The sequence below is a fragment of the Eurosta solidaginis genome, chromosome 1 (genome assembly GCF_040869045.1).
Source record: "Eurosta solidaginis isolate ZX-2024a chromosome 1, ASM4086904v1, whole genome shotgun sequence".
In the NCBI taxonomy this organism is placed as follows: Eukaryota; Metazoa; Arthropoda; class Insecta; order Diptera; family Tephritidae; genus Eurosta; species Eurosta solidaginis.
This window is the reverse complement of record NC_090319.1, coordinates 312,659,205-312,676,417: the sequence shown is the minus strand read 5'-3', so window position 1 is coordinate 312,676,417 and position 17,213 is coordinate 312,659,205.

Here is a 17,213-nt window from a genome sequence, read left to right as displayed (position 1 = left end):
TGCTGTGTTCAAAACCGGCTATATCTTTTGGATCCGGGAACCTTTGCTAAATCGGGGACTTTTTCAATTCCGATGGTTATGTTGTACTCAAAAATGGAGTAACATACTTACAAACGTACAAGTGAAGTTAATATAAGCGTACTGGGAAGTAACTGGGTAAAAGATAAAACCGATTTACAGAATACGCGGTACTGAAACATACAGTATTCAAATTAGTAAACAGTTACCAAAGCAGTAAGCAACTGATTTTTTTAAAGAGGTTAGACTGCCTATTCCGTGCCTGTGCTTCGGCACAATGGAGGTTAAAGTTTGGCGCATGGGTGATCAAATGGCAACTGTGTACACCGATGGTTCCAAAGTCGTGGAAGGAGTAGGGTCTGCGGTATACTGATATTGCGATATAGTATTAGCCGTAACCGAGATAGTAAAAAGACTAGGAGAAAATTGGAGAACTTTCAAAGAAGGCGAGAACTGCATATTATCAACGAAGCAGGGAAGGCGTGGACCGAAGCGCGTTTCTGTAAAGTTTCGAAAATCTAGTGAAGTCGTACAACCTTAAACTAAATAAGTTTCTTTTATCATTGAAAAGGGAAAACTGTGGGCTCACGACGGTTATGCTAACTGGACTCTGCCTGTTTGTCGTCACATGCTTTTAAATTGGGCTTAGTTAGCGAAAGTAGGTGTAGAGAATGCGAGTTGCAGGTGAAAACGATGGAGCACATTTTTTGCTCCTAACCTGCGCTCGCCAGGCTAGGATTACATCTATGAAGAGCTGCACAGACAAAAAAGGAGGAAGTTGTAGAAGACTTAGAAATCTTATAGTCTTTGCCAATAGGACAGCGTGATTTTATTGGATAAGTCCGAGTTTTAGTTATAAAATGTCAGTTTGATCGTTGAACAAATTGATGGCAACGCTATAGACTCATTCAGTATATATGAGATCCCCACGGGACGGCCATTACAATCATACCTTCTTTTTTGAAACTGCACATTTTGTTCTCTCGCTCCAGTTGGAAATTTCTTCAGTTAATTGCTTCGAAGCGTCATGAAAGGAATTGGCATACTTGAAGGCCTTAAATCTTTCATTTAAATAAGCAAAACTAAACTAACACAGAGAAAAAAAATGTGTTTCAAAACAGTTGCTTGTTGTTAGAGCAACAAAATATTAAGTTAGTCGCAGAGTAAAAACTTGTCGAAAACTTAAATGCGGTTGAAAGCGGTTTTCTTTGTATGTTTCTCGCTCGCAAACTTCCTCTGCTTACCACACACGCTAAGCAGCATTTAAAAAAGCTGCTGGTGCAAAAGAATTGCAAAACTGACAAATAAACGAAGAGACGAGCCGTGCGGATGCCGTGCTGAATTCGGTGCGTCTCATGAGACCAACAAAATCAAGACTACAACGACGTGGAGAAGAAATAGAGTCAGCGTCGTTGGAGTATTTGTGAATAACTTGGTAGTCAGAGATGATTGTGGCGACAGTGTCAAAGCTACATTTGCTACATTCAGTCAGTCCGACGGCCTGTTTCCGGCTGTAAAGCACCCGCAATTTCCTGTTTTTCTTCAACGTTGGCTGCTGCTCTGGCCTTGGTTGGGCGCTCTGTGACTATTGCAGCAACAGCTTCCAATTTATTTCAACATAAGGAGTCAAATGCGCTAAACGCATAAACACACACAAAAATAAATGCGGGAAAAGTTTATAATATATATATGCGCATATATACTTAAGTTGGTACGTGTGTATGTACATACAATAGCGTGCAAGTGTCTGTCAGACTAGAGAAGCGGAAATATGCGTAAGCTCTGCTGCTTATATCTTATATATTTTTCGTCTTGAAAGGTAAAACTTCCATCTTCAAGCTTTCTTCGTTACAAATTTACTTTTTAAAGTTTCGCTGTAGTTTACTTTCTTATTTTGCGTTTTATTCTCATTGACTTAATTAGATCAAGGAATAGCAAAGAGTTTACGTTTTTCTAGCTCGTTTGTACCTGTGAGTAAAGAATATATCTACATATAATGCAAAACTTTATTCAGGTTATTTGTGCACATTGGTGGTCAAAAAGATTGCACTCAACTTAAAAATTTCGTTGTTACGTGACGGAAAGATAGATAAAACAAACACAGAAGTAGGGAAGGATATTAGTCAAACGAAATAAAAGACCTCTTTCGCAGTAGATACCTTGCAGCCCTAAGAACTGTCCAATGCTTGGGAGCTGCGGTCGACTCAAACGACCTGAAGCTTAAGCTGTAGCACATATGGACCCCAATGGGGAGGTTGCACCTAATGTGAAAGCAGCAACCTCGAAACTGCAAATCAGAGATACAAGGTGAGAAGTGGCGATTTGCCAACATCCTATTTTACAGGAGGAAATAAGCCAAAAGGAAATGATGTTAAAACTGAGACTTTCTGGGAGGGGTTAAAGGAAAGTAAAAGAAGTCTAAGGCTGTTACCAAGAGGATGAGTGATGTGGCAAAGTGTTACTATAGGAGCTGTATTTTAGAACATACGTCTACTTAAAGGTAGAGATGCTTATCAGCTTAAAATGATGCGAGAATAACCATATAATCCGCACCCAACTCTTAATTCGGCGGGGTAAAGATGATAGCGCGCGACAACATTGCGAGCTTGCAGTGGAAGTGGCTTTAGTTGTGGAAAACCTACAAAACCAGGGCACAAACGCACGTATTGAATTCGTGGACAGAATGCTGATCGCCAAGAGTTCAATACATGCGTGTTGAAGTCGGAGCATACGTTCCAACTTCTGCAGTGGGAGAAACTGAATAATCCGCAACAGAATTGAAAGGTACTTAGTGGTTCTCGGCAAACTGAGGAAGGTCAGCATTACATCTTTCAAATAAATGAGCAAGTGGTTTGCGAAAATTTCCTGGTGTACAGGCAAAATTTATCTTCTACTCAGGAAAAGAAGTCTCAATCAACCCAAAAACACTGGAAGTGACAGAGATTGAAGATCGAAGAGGGATACAAAGAGCCAAATGTTTTTGCAAGTAGCACAGATTAGCCTTCTACACAGCATTTACGCCTCGGGAAGGGTAGTCCCGAGAATAACCATCGTAAAATACAAAATACAGGAGAGGTTGAAAATGACCTCGAAAACCTTAAAACAAATTGGCAAGAGAAAGACGTAGGTGGCGTGACAAACATATCTGAATTGTGGTCAAAACATATTCCAAGTGTGCTGCGATTCTTACCGATAAATCTCCAGCACAGTAAACAGGCATCACGCGAACTCCTCCTAACCCTTGAAGAGGGTTCGTTTATCGTGCGGCTGATCCAGGAGTCAGGTGAGCTATTGTTCGTCCTAATAACTCCGTTGAGCGGTTCGAGTGAACAACGGCTCAGAATATCCCCTACATACGTCGAATGGTGATTTCAGCTTAACACACGCCATTTTGATTGCACTGCAATTTTTACTCACGCTACTGTATGCATCAATGTATTTCAGCATACAAGCTGGCATTCTTACATACAGATATTACGTATACGCCATGTCATACTGTTTGATGCGCTAAGTCAGAGGAAATTAGCACTTTCTTACGTTGAAAATTTTGTATTCTTTTTTTCTTACCTCGAACGAAAATAATTTTTGCGGTGAAAAGTTACAAACTCTCAGATCACTTATTAGCTATTAAGCTTTATCCGTATTTAACATTTAATCATACTAATAAGTGTGAGTAGCAAAGGAAATGGTTTGAGCGTAAAAAGACGCCTTTGGCTTGTTCAGAAAAGTTTAAACTTTTCTAATTTTAAAAATACACAATTTCATTATAAAAAGGAGTGTGTGTACTTGTTTACGCGCATGAGAAGTTATACTCTTTTGGTATCATTAACCTGGGAAGAGGGTCATACTAAATATCAGACAAATCATGTCGTGAATAGAATTTGATCGAAAGAAACTTTACAGGAACTCTCTTCGCGTTCGCACAATAAATGCAAATTATTACAATTGATCAGGCTCTACGTACATACCACAAATGAAGGTGCTATTTATATTTTTTTGGTAGCCTAACAAACATACATCCATAAACAAATATTCCATTCAAAGCGAGTTTGCCCGTACAATACACAGCGAAGAAACACACAAACTATATTTTCAACCTGCGAATTGTTTGACATATTTTTAAAATTTCACTCTCTACAATTTTTCATAACGAGTCTAAAGAAGTATAATTTCAAAATGATCTCTGTTAATTTAAAAATAGCGAATAACGAGTTGAGGAAATGATATTTTCACTGCTCTTAAAATGGGCATTTAATGTTATTATCTATTTTCTTATTTAATTATTTATTTACATTGTAATACTGCATAATTATTCTCGTCTCTTTATTTCTTACGTATACGTACAAAATTCTACATATGGGGTATTCCATCCCATTTCGACCAATTTTGAACCCGACTCCTTTAGAATTGGCTGAAAGTTTTTCTTCTTTTTCTAGCTTACGAAAGACGTTTTTCAGAAGTTTTTCAAATTATTTCATCCAACTCAAAAAAAAGTTATGAATTTAAAATAAAAACACCGTTTTTGTTTTCAAAATGCTATAACTTTTCAATAATTGACCGTTTGGGATTTTTTTTTTTTTGTTTTTTGTTAAATGTTTTTGAATGTACATTTCGGAAAAAGTTCAAAAAAATTTAAAAATTTTTTTTTTGTAATTTTTCAGTTTTTCGAGATTTTTCGAATTTCGCCCTTTTTTTTTCTCATAAAAAACTTCATTCAATTCTGCAATCATCCCCACTAATCCGGGAGTGGGCAGAGAATTTTTTTTTTTTTGTTATTTAGTTGAAAAAAAGAACTTTAAAATTTTTTTTGAATTTTTTCCGAAAAGTACATTTAAAAACTTATTTAAAAAAAAAATGATCCCAAACGGTCAATTTTTGAAAAAGTTACAGCATTTTGAAAAACCACCGTTTTTTTCAAAATATTTAAAACTTATTTTGAGTTGGCGTCGGGTTCAAAATTGGTCGAAATGGGATGGAATACCCCATATACATTCTCTCAAAAAAAAAAAAAACAAAAAAAAAAAAATTTGTGGGAGAATTAATCTCATTCCGTTTACAGGTTTTTCGCATACAATTGAGTAATTAGCATGTCTATATAACTAACAATAGAATAAAAAGAGAAAAAAAAATATTGAGTTATATATTAATTGAACTAGTTATTATGTATATATCATAAAATATTAACATTAATAATAAACTATATGTTTATATAAAATAATTAAAAACAAATGTTTATGTTAAACGGTTTTATTGAAAACAATAATTGCATAAAGTGATAAAAATACTAGAAGCTAAAAAATAATTAGGTAGGTCCTAGTTACTAGTCATCACACTTCTCATCAATCTAGGGCGTTGATCAGACAATGAAATAAAAGCGTTGGACGCGTGAAATTTCTAAAAATGTTATTAGGGTTCAGTTGTTCTTATACATAACTAACAATAGAAATTTATGCTTCCAACGCTTTTATTTACCCCATTATTTTCTAGCTTTTAGTATTATTATTACTTCATGTTAATATTTTTTTCAATAAAACCGTTTAACTTAAATTTTTTTTTATTATTTTATTTTCAAGTTTTTAATCTTTTTTTAATTGCCTATTGTTTCTCAATCTATTTAGTTCATTTAGTGACTCATTACTACAAGGACTTTCCTGACAATTTGTTACAATGTAATTCCTGAATACATAATCCTTCCAAAGACTCGATTTTGCGCCACGTATGTTTGCCCACCTCCAACTCCAAGATATTTTGATGTCATTTCTGCCGGACTTTATGTAATATTTGTTCCGAATATGAGCCAAATCGGACATCAAAAGTCGCTTTTTATACATGTATTTATTGTGTGTTCCAAATATGGACCAAATCGGACCACAAATAAGACTTTTTTGAATATCTCGATCTTTGCGCCACCTAGCGGCGATTATTTTCATAGGTCTCTTTCTATTCTTTTATTTATTATGTGTTCCAAATATGAGCCAAATCGGGCCACAAATACGATTTTTGTGAATATCTCGATCCTTGCGCCACCTAGCTGCAACTTTTTTTTCTTATTATTGCATTGTCATCGGGTTCTGAACTATATTCCAAGTTTCAAGCTTGTAGCTTATTTTAAAGTTATATAAATTTCAATTACGAAATTCGTGTCACCCATCCAACCAGCCAACCAGCCAGCCTGTCAAGTCAACTAAATAAAACCGTTTAAAAACATGCGAATTAGACAGGCGTATTTCAAAAAGAAAATATTAGAAAGGAAGGAATAAATCCATGTATAGTACTTGCCAGATAATTTCCTGCTGGCCATGTTTATGTATTTTTTACAATGCTATAATCATAGTTTTGAAGTAACATCATTAATACGTATTTTTTAAAGGTGTCTATAGTACGGCACGTTCTGACATTTGGCGGTAGTTTATTGTATAATTTACGGCATTGTTGCCTATAGAATTTGCACTCTTCCCTGTTCTGAAAAACGTAGTTCTAATAGTTGTTATATTTCGAAGATTGTATGATGCACTGTGTATCATATTGAGTAAGAGGTTATTCTTTATTAAGTGGTTTGTAGTGTACTTGTTTTTTTAATATCTAGTCTTTTTTCATACAGACTTGCTGTAGGCGTTCTAATGGGCAGTGAAAGTATATTTTTTATTATTTTGTTTTGCAACCGCTGCAGTTCGTTCGCATCGACTCCAAATTGGGTATAAGTAGTTGATATGCGGCAGGAAGTTGGCATTATATAGCAGCCACAATTGTTTCCGAGGAATAATGTTCCTATTTCTATAAAGCTTGAAAATAAATGGGATGATTTTAATTTTAAATTATTTATGTGTTCCGTCCAGCTTAAGCTGGAGTCAAACCATATCCCTAAATATTTAAGCTTTTCCAATCTACTAATTTTCACATTATTATACAAGATCCCTGAGAACTTATTCATGTCTGAAAGCGGTCTAAAATTCTTAAAAATTATAAAGCTCGTCTTTTTAGCAGATTTTTTTCAAACCAATTCCTGATTTCTTCCAAGTCATGTGTAATGCTAGTTTTTAAATTTTCCAAAGTGTCTTATATGCGTACTTTTGTGACTGTTTATCTGAACATACTGTTCCCTATCTGTTAAAAAACTCTTAACGGGTTTCAACTCTACTCCACCTGTGTCTAATTCCGCTAGTTTTCTAAACATTATTTTCAAATTTACAGAATCAAATGCTTTTGAAAGATCTATCGCCAACAGTGCTACATATTTTTTCTATCCAAGTTTGCGTATATGAATTCTGTACACGGAATGCATGCTGACAAAGAACTTGAGTTTTCCACGAACCCAAACTGGTTTTTATCTATTATTTGATTCGCATTTAAAGATTTTGTCAATAACGCTTAGCTTTGTAATGAGTCTGTAGTTTACAAATAAGTCTTTGCTTCCAGATTTGTGTATTGGCGCAACTGCACCTATTTTGAGTTAATTGGGCTATTCACCATTTTGGAAACATTTGTTGATTATATTACATAACGGGTTGACTTAAGAAATCTTTATATTTATACAGAATGCGCGCAGAGATGCCATCTGGTCCATTAGCGGATTTCAAATTCAGGTTCTTAATAGCTAATTCAACTTCTAGTGCATCATATTCTTCTAGGGTAAAGGGTGTAGAATTCCTCAAGTGTGGTGCTTCATCAGTGTATTGTACATTCATGGGAGATCCAATGACAGTTGTAAGGCACTCATTGAGGCAATTGGCAATTTCAATCGGATTTGTTACAGCAATACCTTTGTGTACTACTTGACCAATTTCATTATTGCTACCAGCAGATCTACCGTAAATTAGTTCCTTTAAAACAGACCACATACTGTTTGCACAGGAAATATTTTGTTCAAATTTCTCACCATAATATTGTTTTTTCTGATAATTTATTTAGTTTCTTATTTTTATTCTTAAAGATTTGAATTCACTTTCAAAGAAAGTATTGTTTTTCTATTTAACCTTTAATATATAGAATTTGTCACGAGTTTTTATTAATTGCAGTAGCTCCTTGTTCATCCAAGCATTTCGAAATTTACCGCAAATCTTTTTAACTTTTTTTGTTGCTTTAATTATGCTGGAGCCCAACGCTACGTGAAAATCTGAAAAGGACTCCTTTCCTTTTCTTCAAATAAAATATAATCTATTATCTGTATAGTGTTGGTTCTGTTAGTGATGGCATTTTTTTATTTAAGCTTACAGAAAGATATATGAGCCTGTGATCGGATATTGGGTGATCTTCTAGTGTAAAGATATATTTGTAGTTTACTTTATCAGTTGTAATATGATCTATCACTGTATCAGAATTTATTCCCTTCCTAGTATACATGTTTTCACTTATTACTGTATATGGTATTCAAGTAATTGATCACATCATTGTTCATATTAAGAAGGTTAGTGTTAAAATCACCCATAACAATGCATTTTTTTTACATGCAAAACTTCTTTTTCAAACGCATCTACAAATGACGGGCTATCAGAAGAGCAATTCCCATAAATGCATGCTATGTCCATATCAAGTTTAGTTAATTTGAACAATAAAAACCTTCTTTTATGTTTTATAAGAAAACAAAGAAAACAAAACAAACAAACGCTTTTTTTTACCTAATTAGTACTAGAGAAGTGAAACGAAATAATATCAAATACATGCGCCATTTAACTCCGATGAGATTCAGGCCGAGCTTCTTCTCCAATTTTTGTCGAGCACTTTTTTAATTTTCCCTACAATATGGCGCAATGGGCCCTACATGTTGCAAGCCGACTCCGAATGGCAATGAAAAAACATTCGAAGTGTTTGTCAAATCATTTGCGAAAAACGACACTTATAAGCCAAACTTTTTTTTCGCTTTTAAAAAACTTGTTTCTAAAATTTGATGTTACTTTGCGCGAGAGTTGTAGCCAGGAACATCGAAAAAAAATATATTTAATTGGCAAATTTTTCTAAAAAACGCCGCTTAAAAAAATTTTATATAAAAATTTGATCCTGCTTTGCCCTGGGCGTGAACCCATTTCTGTATCTTGAGTTATCTGTTAGCTCATACAAAATACTGTAAACTATATTATTTTCTGGCTATAAACAATATTCAAATTTTCAAAAAATGCGTTATCCAATTGTACATTAATATCTTTTCAATATTGAATCTTAAAATATACGCATACATATGCAGTTTCATATATTCACTTATTTGTAGTTTGAGCTATATCGATTTCTTCGTCAAGAGTAATTCAACTATTTATATGAACTTTGTAATTTTTTTACACCAACGAGCATTCAATGCTAATGCACAGTTTTATATGTATATATGTATGTTTTATATTTAAAGTCTCCCCTTGTTACGACATTATATATTATTCTATTTTCTTTGAGTGAGCTAATCTGTGATTTATATTTCGCTGTCAGACAATAATTTATCACTTGAAAATATTTAAGCTGCAATCAATCACCACGACAAAAACAGTAGAATAATCAGACCAAAAAGCAAAAAAAAAAAAACTTGAACAAATAAATACTTTAAAAGTTGAAAAAATATGTATGTAACACTGAAATAAAAATAAAAAAAAATTGGTGCTGAAAAAGCCGAGGATGGGGCATACGCAGCAAACTTAAAAGACGAACTTTCAAACAAAAAAAAAAAATGTTAACAAAATGCAACAAAGGAATATTACAGCAGCAGCAGTCTGCGGCAACAAAGCGGTGAGTGGGTGATGAATTTGGCAATTTCGGAAATGCAGCTGTAAAGTGTAAATAAAAGAAAACATGGAGATACTTTTACGCAATGTGCGTCTATGCAAGTGAGGTACAAAAAATTGTTTTTATGCACTCTTGTGTTTATTTAACCAGCCGATATATTGTGGCATCTGGCCAGACGAGAAAACTTTCTTTTCGTGAATAACTTTACTCCTTACAAACCCGATCATGAAAAGCTTTAGTGACGTTTTAAGTTTAGAGGCGTTCTTTATATTAATTCGGAAATCGATATTTTTTCTTTTAATTTTGTCTTTTTTTTAAGCCTATAAGACCTCATATTTCGTATTCATTTCAAAATTTATCAATAAATATTCAAACTTATTTCTGGGTAATCACAGTGTGCGACGAGATTTCTTCAAAGTCTAAATATTTGTGGATAAAGTTTAAAGTGTCAAATTTCGTCTGACCAGACGACAACTATAAGATGTGTTGAATTTATTCACCGCTAATCGGAGGGTTAAAAGGCAAACTTGCACGAATAACTAAAAAAATACACTGAAGGAAAAGCTTTAGCTGATGTGTCAATATAGCAATAAGTGCCGATGTATAACTTTCAAAAAAGTTAAATTTAACGATTAAATATTAATTTAGATATGACACCAATACAGAAACTAACTCAAACACAAGCGCCCCACCTACAATTTAAAGTGCTTAAGACATGATATATTTTTATACATGCAAGAGATGTATAAATTCTGCTCTTTTGTTGGAAATATAGAGCCAGAGATAGCAAATATGAGCGAATGCGTACTGATAAAAAAAGTTTTAACAAAAAAACAAGTAAGGTTGTATAAGTTCGGGTTCGGTAACCGAACATTATATACGCAGCGTGAGCTTAAATTGTTCTTTTCAGATAAATTACTTTTCTACATAACACGTTTCACTGCCCATTAAAAAAAATATCTCCCAATTTCCTCTTACAATAAAACTTGGTAAGTGAAATATAATTATATATAAATATATACAAAACTATTTACCGCTAAGATATAGCTTATTATTCTTCTCTGGAACACTTTTCTCCCTCTTTTATATAGAAGTAGCCTTGGTCTTTAACCGATCAGGTAATTATTCTTCGATATATGGCTCCCAAAACAAAGAAAATTGCTTAGTCATAATACTTGTAAAATTAATTTTATCACAAGCAGGCCGTGCAATGCCCATTTTAAAATTTTTTTTGTGTTTTCCAAAATGTTATGGATATAAAAAGTTATATAGTATATATAAAAATTTTTAATACTAATCTATAATTGGTCGTGATAAGTCCGTATACCGAATTTGGTGAAGGTAGCTCATTGCGCAAGTTATCGTGTTAGAAGATGGACAGACGGACGAACGGATGAACATGGCTAACTTAAATTTGTTTTCGATACTGATGATCTTGATATATGGAATTCTATATCTATTTCGATTCTTCTATACCTGTACAACCAACCGTTATGTTACCAAAATTAATATACTCTGTGTGCAAAGCAGGTTTATCTTGAAACTATTAGTAGGCTTTTATTGATTGAAGCAATATTGGGATGATATAGATGTAAATAAAATGTCAAAAAATTAAATAAAATAAAATAAAATAAAATAAAATTTAATAAAATAAAATAAAATAAAATAAAATTTAACAAAATAAAATTTAGTTAAATAAAATAAACTTAAATAAAAAAAAAAAATAATTTAATTTAATTTAATTTAATAAAATAAAATAAAAAAAATTTAAACCAAAATAAAAATAAATTAAAATAAAATAAAATAATTTCAAATTAAATAAAACAAAATAAAATAAAATAAAATAAAGAAAAAAATTATATAGAATAAAAAAATAAATAAATTTAATTGAATAATAAAATAAATAATTAAACAAAATAAATTTAAATTAAATAAGCAAATTGTTTTTGTTTTTATCGGCCTATTGATAAATCATTAAAGGTTCGAATCGAGCTCAAGGCCAGAACAATAATTTTTTTCTAATGATAATTATTGTTATTTTTAAATTTTTTTAATTTGAAAAATTGTATTTTTTTTTTTGGAATAGTAAGTAGAAAAGTGTTCACAAAACCTGCCATAGCTGCGCAGAGTTCTTTCTCAAACGAACAAATTGGTTTAGTAATTTCAACAGAAGAGAAATTGTCGCTCTTAAGTTAACAAAATTCTGTAAAATTGACAGATTCCTGGTTAATCTAACTGATTTTTCTTTTAACACAACTGATCTCACTGGTCATTTCAACAGCGATCAACAGTCAATAAATTAGCAAATTTCAAAGAGAATTTTACGCTCACTGCGCTCTCTACTTTGCACTTATGACGATGGTGCCACTTGTTAAAAAAAAAACCACCAAAATAAGAAAACCATCAAATCGAAAAAATACCAAATGGGAAAACAATAAAAAAAACTAGTTTTTCAGTTATCAACACAAAACGAAAAAACCTTTTTTTAAATTTACTGGGCAAAAAATTATGAGATACGAGGACCCCTATTTATAGGGTACAATTTTGTAACTTCTTCTGCAAGCGAAATGCAAAATTGCGTTCTCTTGTTGCAAAAGTTTTGTTTGAACGAGCAGGATTTTTCCAAAGTTAGTAACATTTTTTTCAAATTTTTATGAATTTTCACTCACGCGAACGAATCTAATAAGATAATAAAAAAACATGCTTTTTTAATGTTGATGTTTCCGACAAAATAAAAGTTTGAGTTGTTTTGGAAACGTTTCAACTTAAAGTGTTACGAAAATTAAACTTGCCGAATTACATGCAAAGTTATTCCAGCGGTGAATTACCTTCTAGCGATTTGATTCTTTACTTTTCTATACCTTACAAGTTCTCTATTTAAAATGTTATATCAAACATTTATACAAGTTTTTTTCGAAACAATCAAGTGTGGCAACTACATGCGAGAGAAGAAATTGAGAATGAGCTGAGCTGTAACTGAAAGAATTGAGAATCAGTTTTGCGACTACTATTTTCATTTCTATTTGCAAAGCGAAGTTCAAAGCTATAAATTAAATAAACTATAAAATATAAAATTTGGTAAAAGTGCTTTTAATAAAATAAAATAATAAAGTGTATAATGTTTAATGTGTGCCAGCATATTTGATGTAACCCTAGTTGACGTTCGGTGAGTAAGTGACACCGTGGTGTGATGGTAGCGTGCTCCGCCTGCCACACCCCGCAACCCGGGCAAAGCAACATCAAAATTTTAGATATAAGGTTTTTCAATTAGAAAAAAATTTTTCTAAGCGTGGTCGCCCCTCGTCAGTGTTTGGCAAGCGCTCCGAGTGTATTTCTGCCATGAAAAGCTCTCAGTGAAAACTCATCTGCCTCGCAGATGCCGTTCGAGGTCGGCATAAAATATGTAGGTCCCGTCCGACCAATTTGTAGGGAGAATCAAGAGGAGTACGACGCAAATTGGAAGAGAAACTCGGCCTTAGATCTCTTCGGAGGTTATCGCGCCTTATATTTATTTATTTATATGGCAACATAGGTACTTTCGTACAAAGCTGTCGCAACAACTTTTTTTGTTCATTTGACTACTAAAACGGTAAATTACGAATCAACGATTTGTGCCCAGTTGATTCAACATTTTGTTGCGTTGGATAAAAATTAACGGAAATTTCGGTTGAATTGACCCGTATTTCGGTTGATTTTACCAGTATTTTTCTTTCAGTGTATATCGCATGCCGGGGACCATTTTACGTTGCTTTGTAGGTGCATCCAACAATTGTTTCAGGAGTGTAATCCTCTCCAAAAATGTTGTGTAGTTTGCATCTCGAGCTATAGAACATAGGACACTCCAAAAATACACGGTAAATATATTCTACTGTATCGCCACTACAGTGATTGCATATGTTTGTTGTGGCTCGTGATTGAATCGTTGCAGATATTCCTTAAAACAGCCGTGACCACTCAGACACTGTGTGAGGTAGACATCTACCTCGCCATGCTTTATTGATATCCATATATTAATACCTGGGATACATCTTAACCTATATGTGAATTTTTACGTTTGTAGCTTAATGAGAAGTTACTTAAAAATCGATTGCAAGATTTGTATTGAAAATCTGTACAAATATTCAACCGACGTAATATAAAGGAAATAAAAATGAGCAAATGCGTGGTAAAGTATTCAAGTTTATCCTTAAGTTATAAGTACGTTTTTGTTGGTAGTAACATTATGCTGCTAACACAAAGATGTTCATGAAAATGCACCAGTATACAGCAATTGTTAAGTATATGCGCATAAGTGCATATGTATTTCCAAGCATACAAAAAAAGTTAATTCAAATAGATTTCTGCCCATAGTTCATTGAATTTTGGTAATTGTATTGCATTCTACATAATTTGTTTATTTTGAAGCAGGTAATTAGTAAAAAATCGCAAACTTCTCAAAATTTTGACTTTACAGAACATCTTTACTGAACTACCTACCTGCAAAGTACTTACAGTAATATACAAGACTACGAGATATAAAACAAAATAATTTAAGTTCAGAAAATAGGTATTATAAATACACATTCAGAGAAAACTCGTTCTAAAAAATCGAAAATTCTAAAACGCAGAACATCCATTGTCTGTAAAGTAAAATTTTGTTGTAAATCTTTTTTCGATTTGATCGTAGTTGAGCATACAACTTTCAAGTACGATTTGTTTTATTTATGTTTTCCTTTCCTATTCGAGAATCACTTGAATTTTATTTAAGGTTAACCCGTTTTTGAATATGTAAAGGAAAGGTGAGCCTTTCGTGAAACATTAATTAATTTGTTTGTTTCTTTAATATTGTGGCGAATGTTGACATCATTATGCTGTTAGTAAATAATCGCAACAAAAAAAAAACACAGCAAGCAACGACACTTATGTACAAGACAAAGAAGAGATATCTCACACACACACAAATAGTCATCAGCCGAAGTAGTTACTCACACAAACACACGCATATGGCTAGTATGAAAGCATAAACTACAAATAAAAATTTATATAGCTGGTAACCAGGCATGAGAAACAACTGTTGGCGAAATTACTAGACCTCAGGAGAAATGGGTGAACGAGAAAACCGAGATATAAAAGCAGCGCAAGCTGAAGGATCAGAATCAGTTTGATTGAAACACGGTTTTGTGAAGTACGTGATATTGAAATATAATTTTACTACTCCCAAAGTAGTCTAAAAGCACTGAATATTATTTAGTTATTTATTCGACAGTTCAGTGATTCGAACGTTAGCAGAAGGTGCAAAATAATCGGAATTCGCCAGAATTTCTTACAATATTTAATAATACTTATTTCTAAGTGTCGTTGTCTAGCTAAGATTGTGAAAATTTAGTTCGCCGTTCAGTTACTTTAAGTTTCCGCTTTGTTAATTCATATTGTAACGAATTTACTGCAATTCCCCTTATTTGCAATCTTCTGCCAACGATCGTATCGCTAAACTGTTGAATAAATAACTCCAATATTGAATAATGGAAAAATGGTCTTTATAAAAGTACTTCACAATAACACTTATACTTTGCAACGAATAGCTTGCTTAATAACCAAACTGATTGCTAGCTCAAATGAAACTCTACTATCAAAATAATACGGCTATTGCTCGCTAGATAGCGTCTAAATCGAAACTTGCCATAGCGCATCTACCGCTGATGCTTTTATACTCTGTGATTTCCTCGTGGCATCTTTTAGGCGCTTCCAGAATTTTACTTAGTTATAAATTTCTCAGCTAAAGCTACAGATGTACAACTTCTCATTTGAGTAATACTTGCACAAATTATTGCCCTCTCTTGTGACAACTCAGATAAGATATATGCATGTGTTTGTGCATTGCCTCTCCGCTGCTCGTATACATACATGGTACATATGTGTAGACGCAATTATTGTTTCGTTTATGTAGTTACATAATGATTGAATTATTGATGTGAATTCACGTCACTGCTTAGCATCAGCTTACAGATAACAGCACCCCTTAGTTTTGCTAATTCGTAACAATATTGTATGTATTAAATAAATATAGCTTGTGTTGCGGTTCTATCTTACCCTATTTGTGGTTTTGGAATTGATTTTTCTGAAGCAAACTTCAAAAGTGTAGATAAAGAATTGCCTGAACTAACTTGGTTTAAATATGGTGATGATGCAGAACTCTTTACTCTGTACCCTTCATACTCTTTTTGGAAAATATGTTTCTATGTAAACTTAAATATGCCTATGATGGACCAACGTTGCTTGATTAACTGAAGACCCCATATCCTTAAAAATAGAAAAACGTGGTCATTCAAATAATACAAAAGTCATGGAAAACAGACATTACTGATAGTATTCCATTCTGCGTCAGAAATACTTCGAATTGAACAAAACATTTTACAAAGCTTATATCTGTAAGTAATTTTATAAATTCTTAACTTGTTAACGTTAAATGCAAAGGTCTTCTTCAACCATGAAACATCTAGATTGTATATCTGGCGATATATATCTTTAGTTTTTAAATTTCTTCGCTAGTTTTTCAAACTCAACTATTCAACTCAAACCAATTCACAATCCCGTATATGTAGCACTCGAAAATCTTACTTAACCCTCCGATGAGTGAGAAGGTCCCTAGGGAGCTTTTTGCCTTTCCAAACTGAAATTACTCCTTCTTCGGCCACTACAAGAAGAAGAAAATGATGGACAGGAAACGAATGAAAGTTACTATATTGGTAAAGATGGCACCCAATGGAGTAAAAAAGCACCACCAACATCACGCACTCGTAATCATAACGTGGTCGACTTCACAAGAAAGAAACCAGGACCAACAGGAAATGTACACGACCCCTATACAATAATGCGTTCAATCATGACACAGGAAATTATACACTTAGTGCTACGTGAAACAAATCGTAAAGGCAGGGAGGTTACAGCTGCATGGAATTTGGCGAATCCCACGAAGAAAAAGGAGTGGAAGCCAGTGACAGTGAAAGAGTTTGACGCCTTTGTAGCTATTCTTTTGTATGCTGGACTCACAAGATCAAACCATGAACCAGCTATGGAATTATGGGGCGCGACGCGTTGCCCAATATACAAAGCTGCGTTGTCGTACGATCGCTTCATGTGTATAAAGCAATTTATTCGATTCGACAATGAAAATACTTGACAACATCGAGTCATCAACAGCAAAACTGCGGCTATTGACGATATTTGGCAAATGTTGCAACATAACTTGGCAGTAGCTTACACTCCTCATGAAGTACTAACAGTTGATGAGCAGTTGTTCCCTTACAGAGGCCGCACCCGCTTCACACAATATATTCCATCAAAGCCAGCTAAGTATGGTTTGAAAGTATGGTAGTTATGCGACTCACAGAGCTATTATCCTGTGAAGGGAATGATATATTCTGGAAAGCTGCCAAACCAACAACGGGAGATAAACCAAGTGCAGAACTTAGTGCAGGATCTTGTGGAAAAATATTTAGATGCTGGCCGTACTA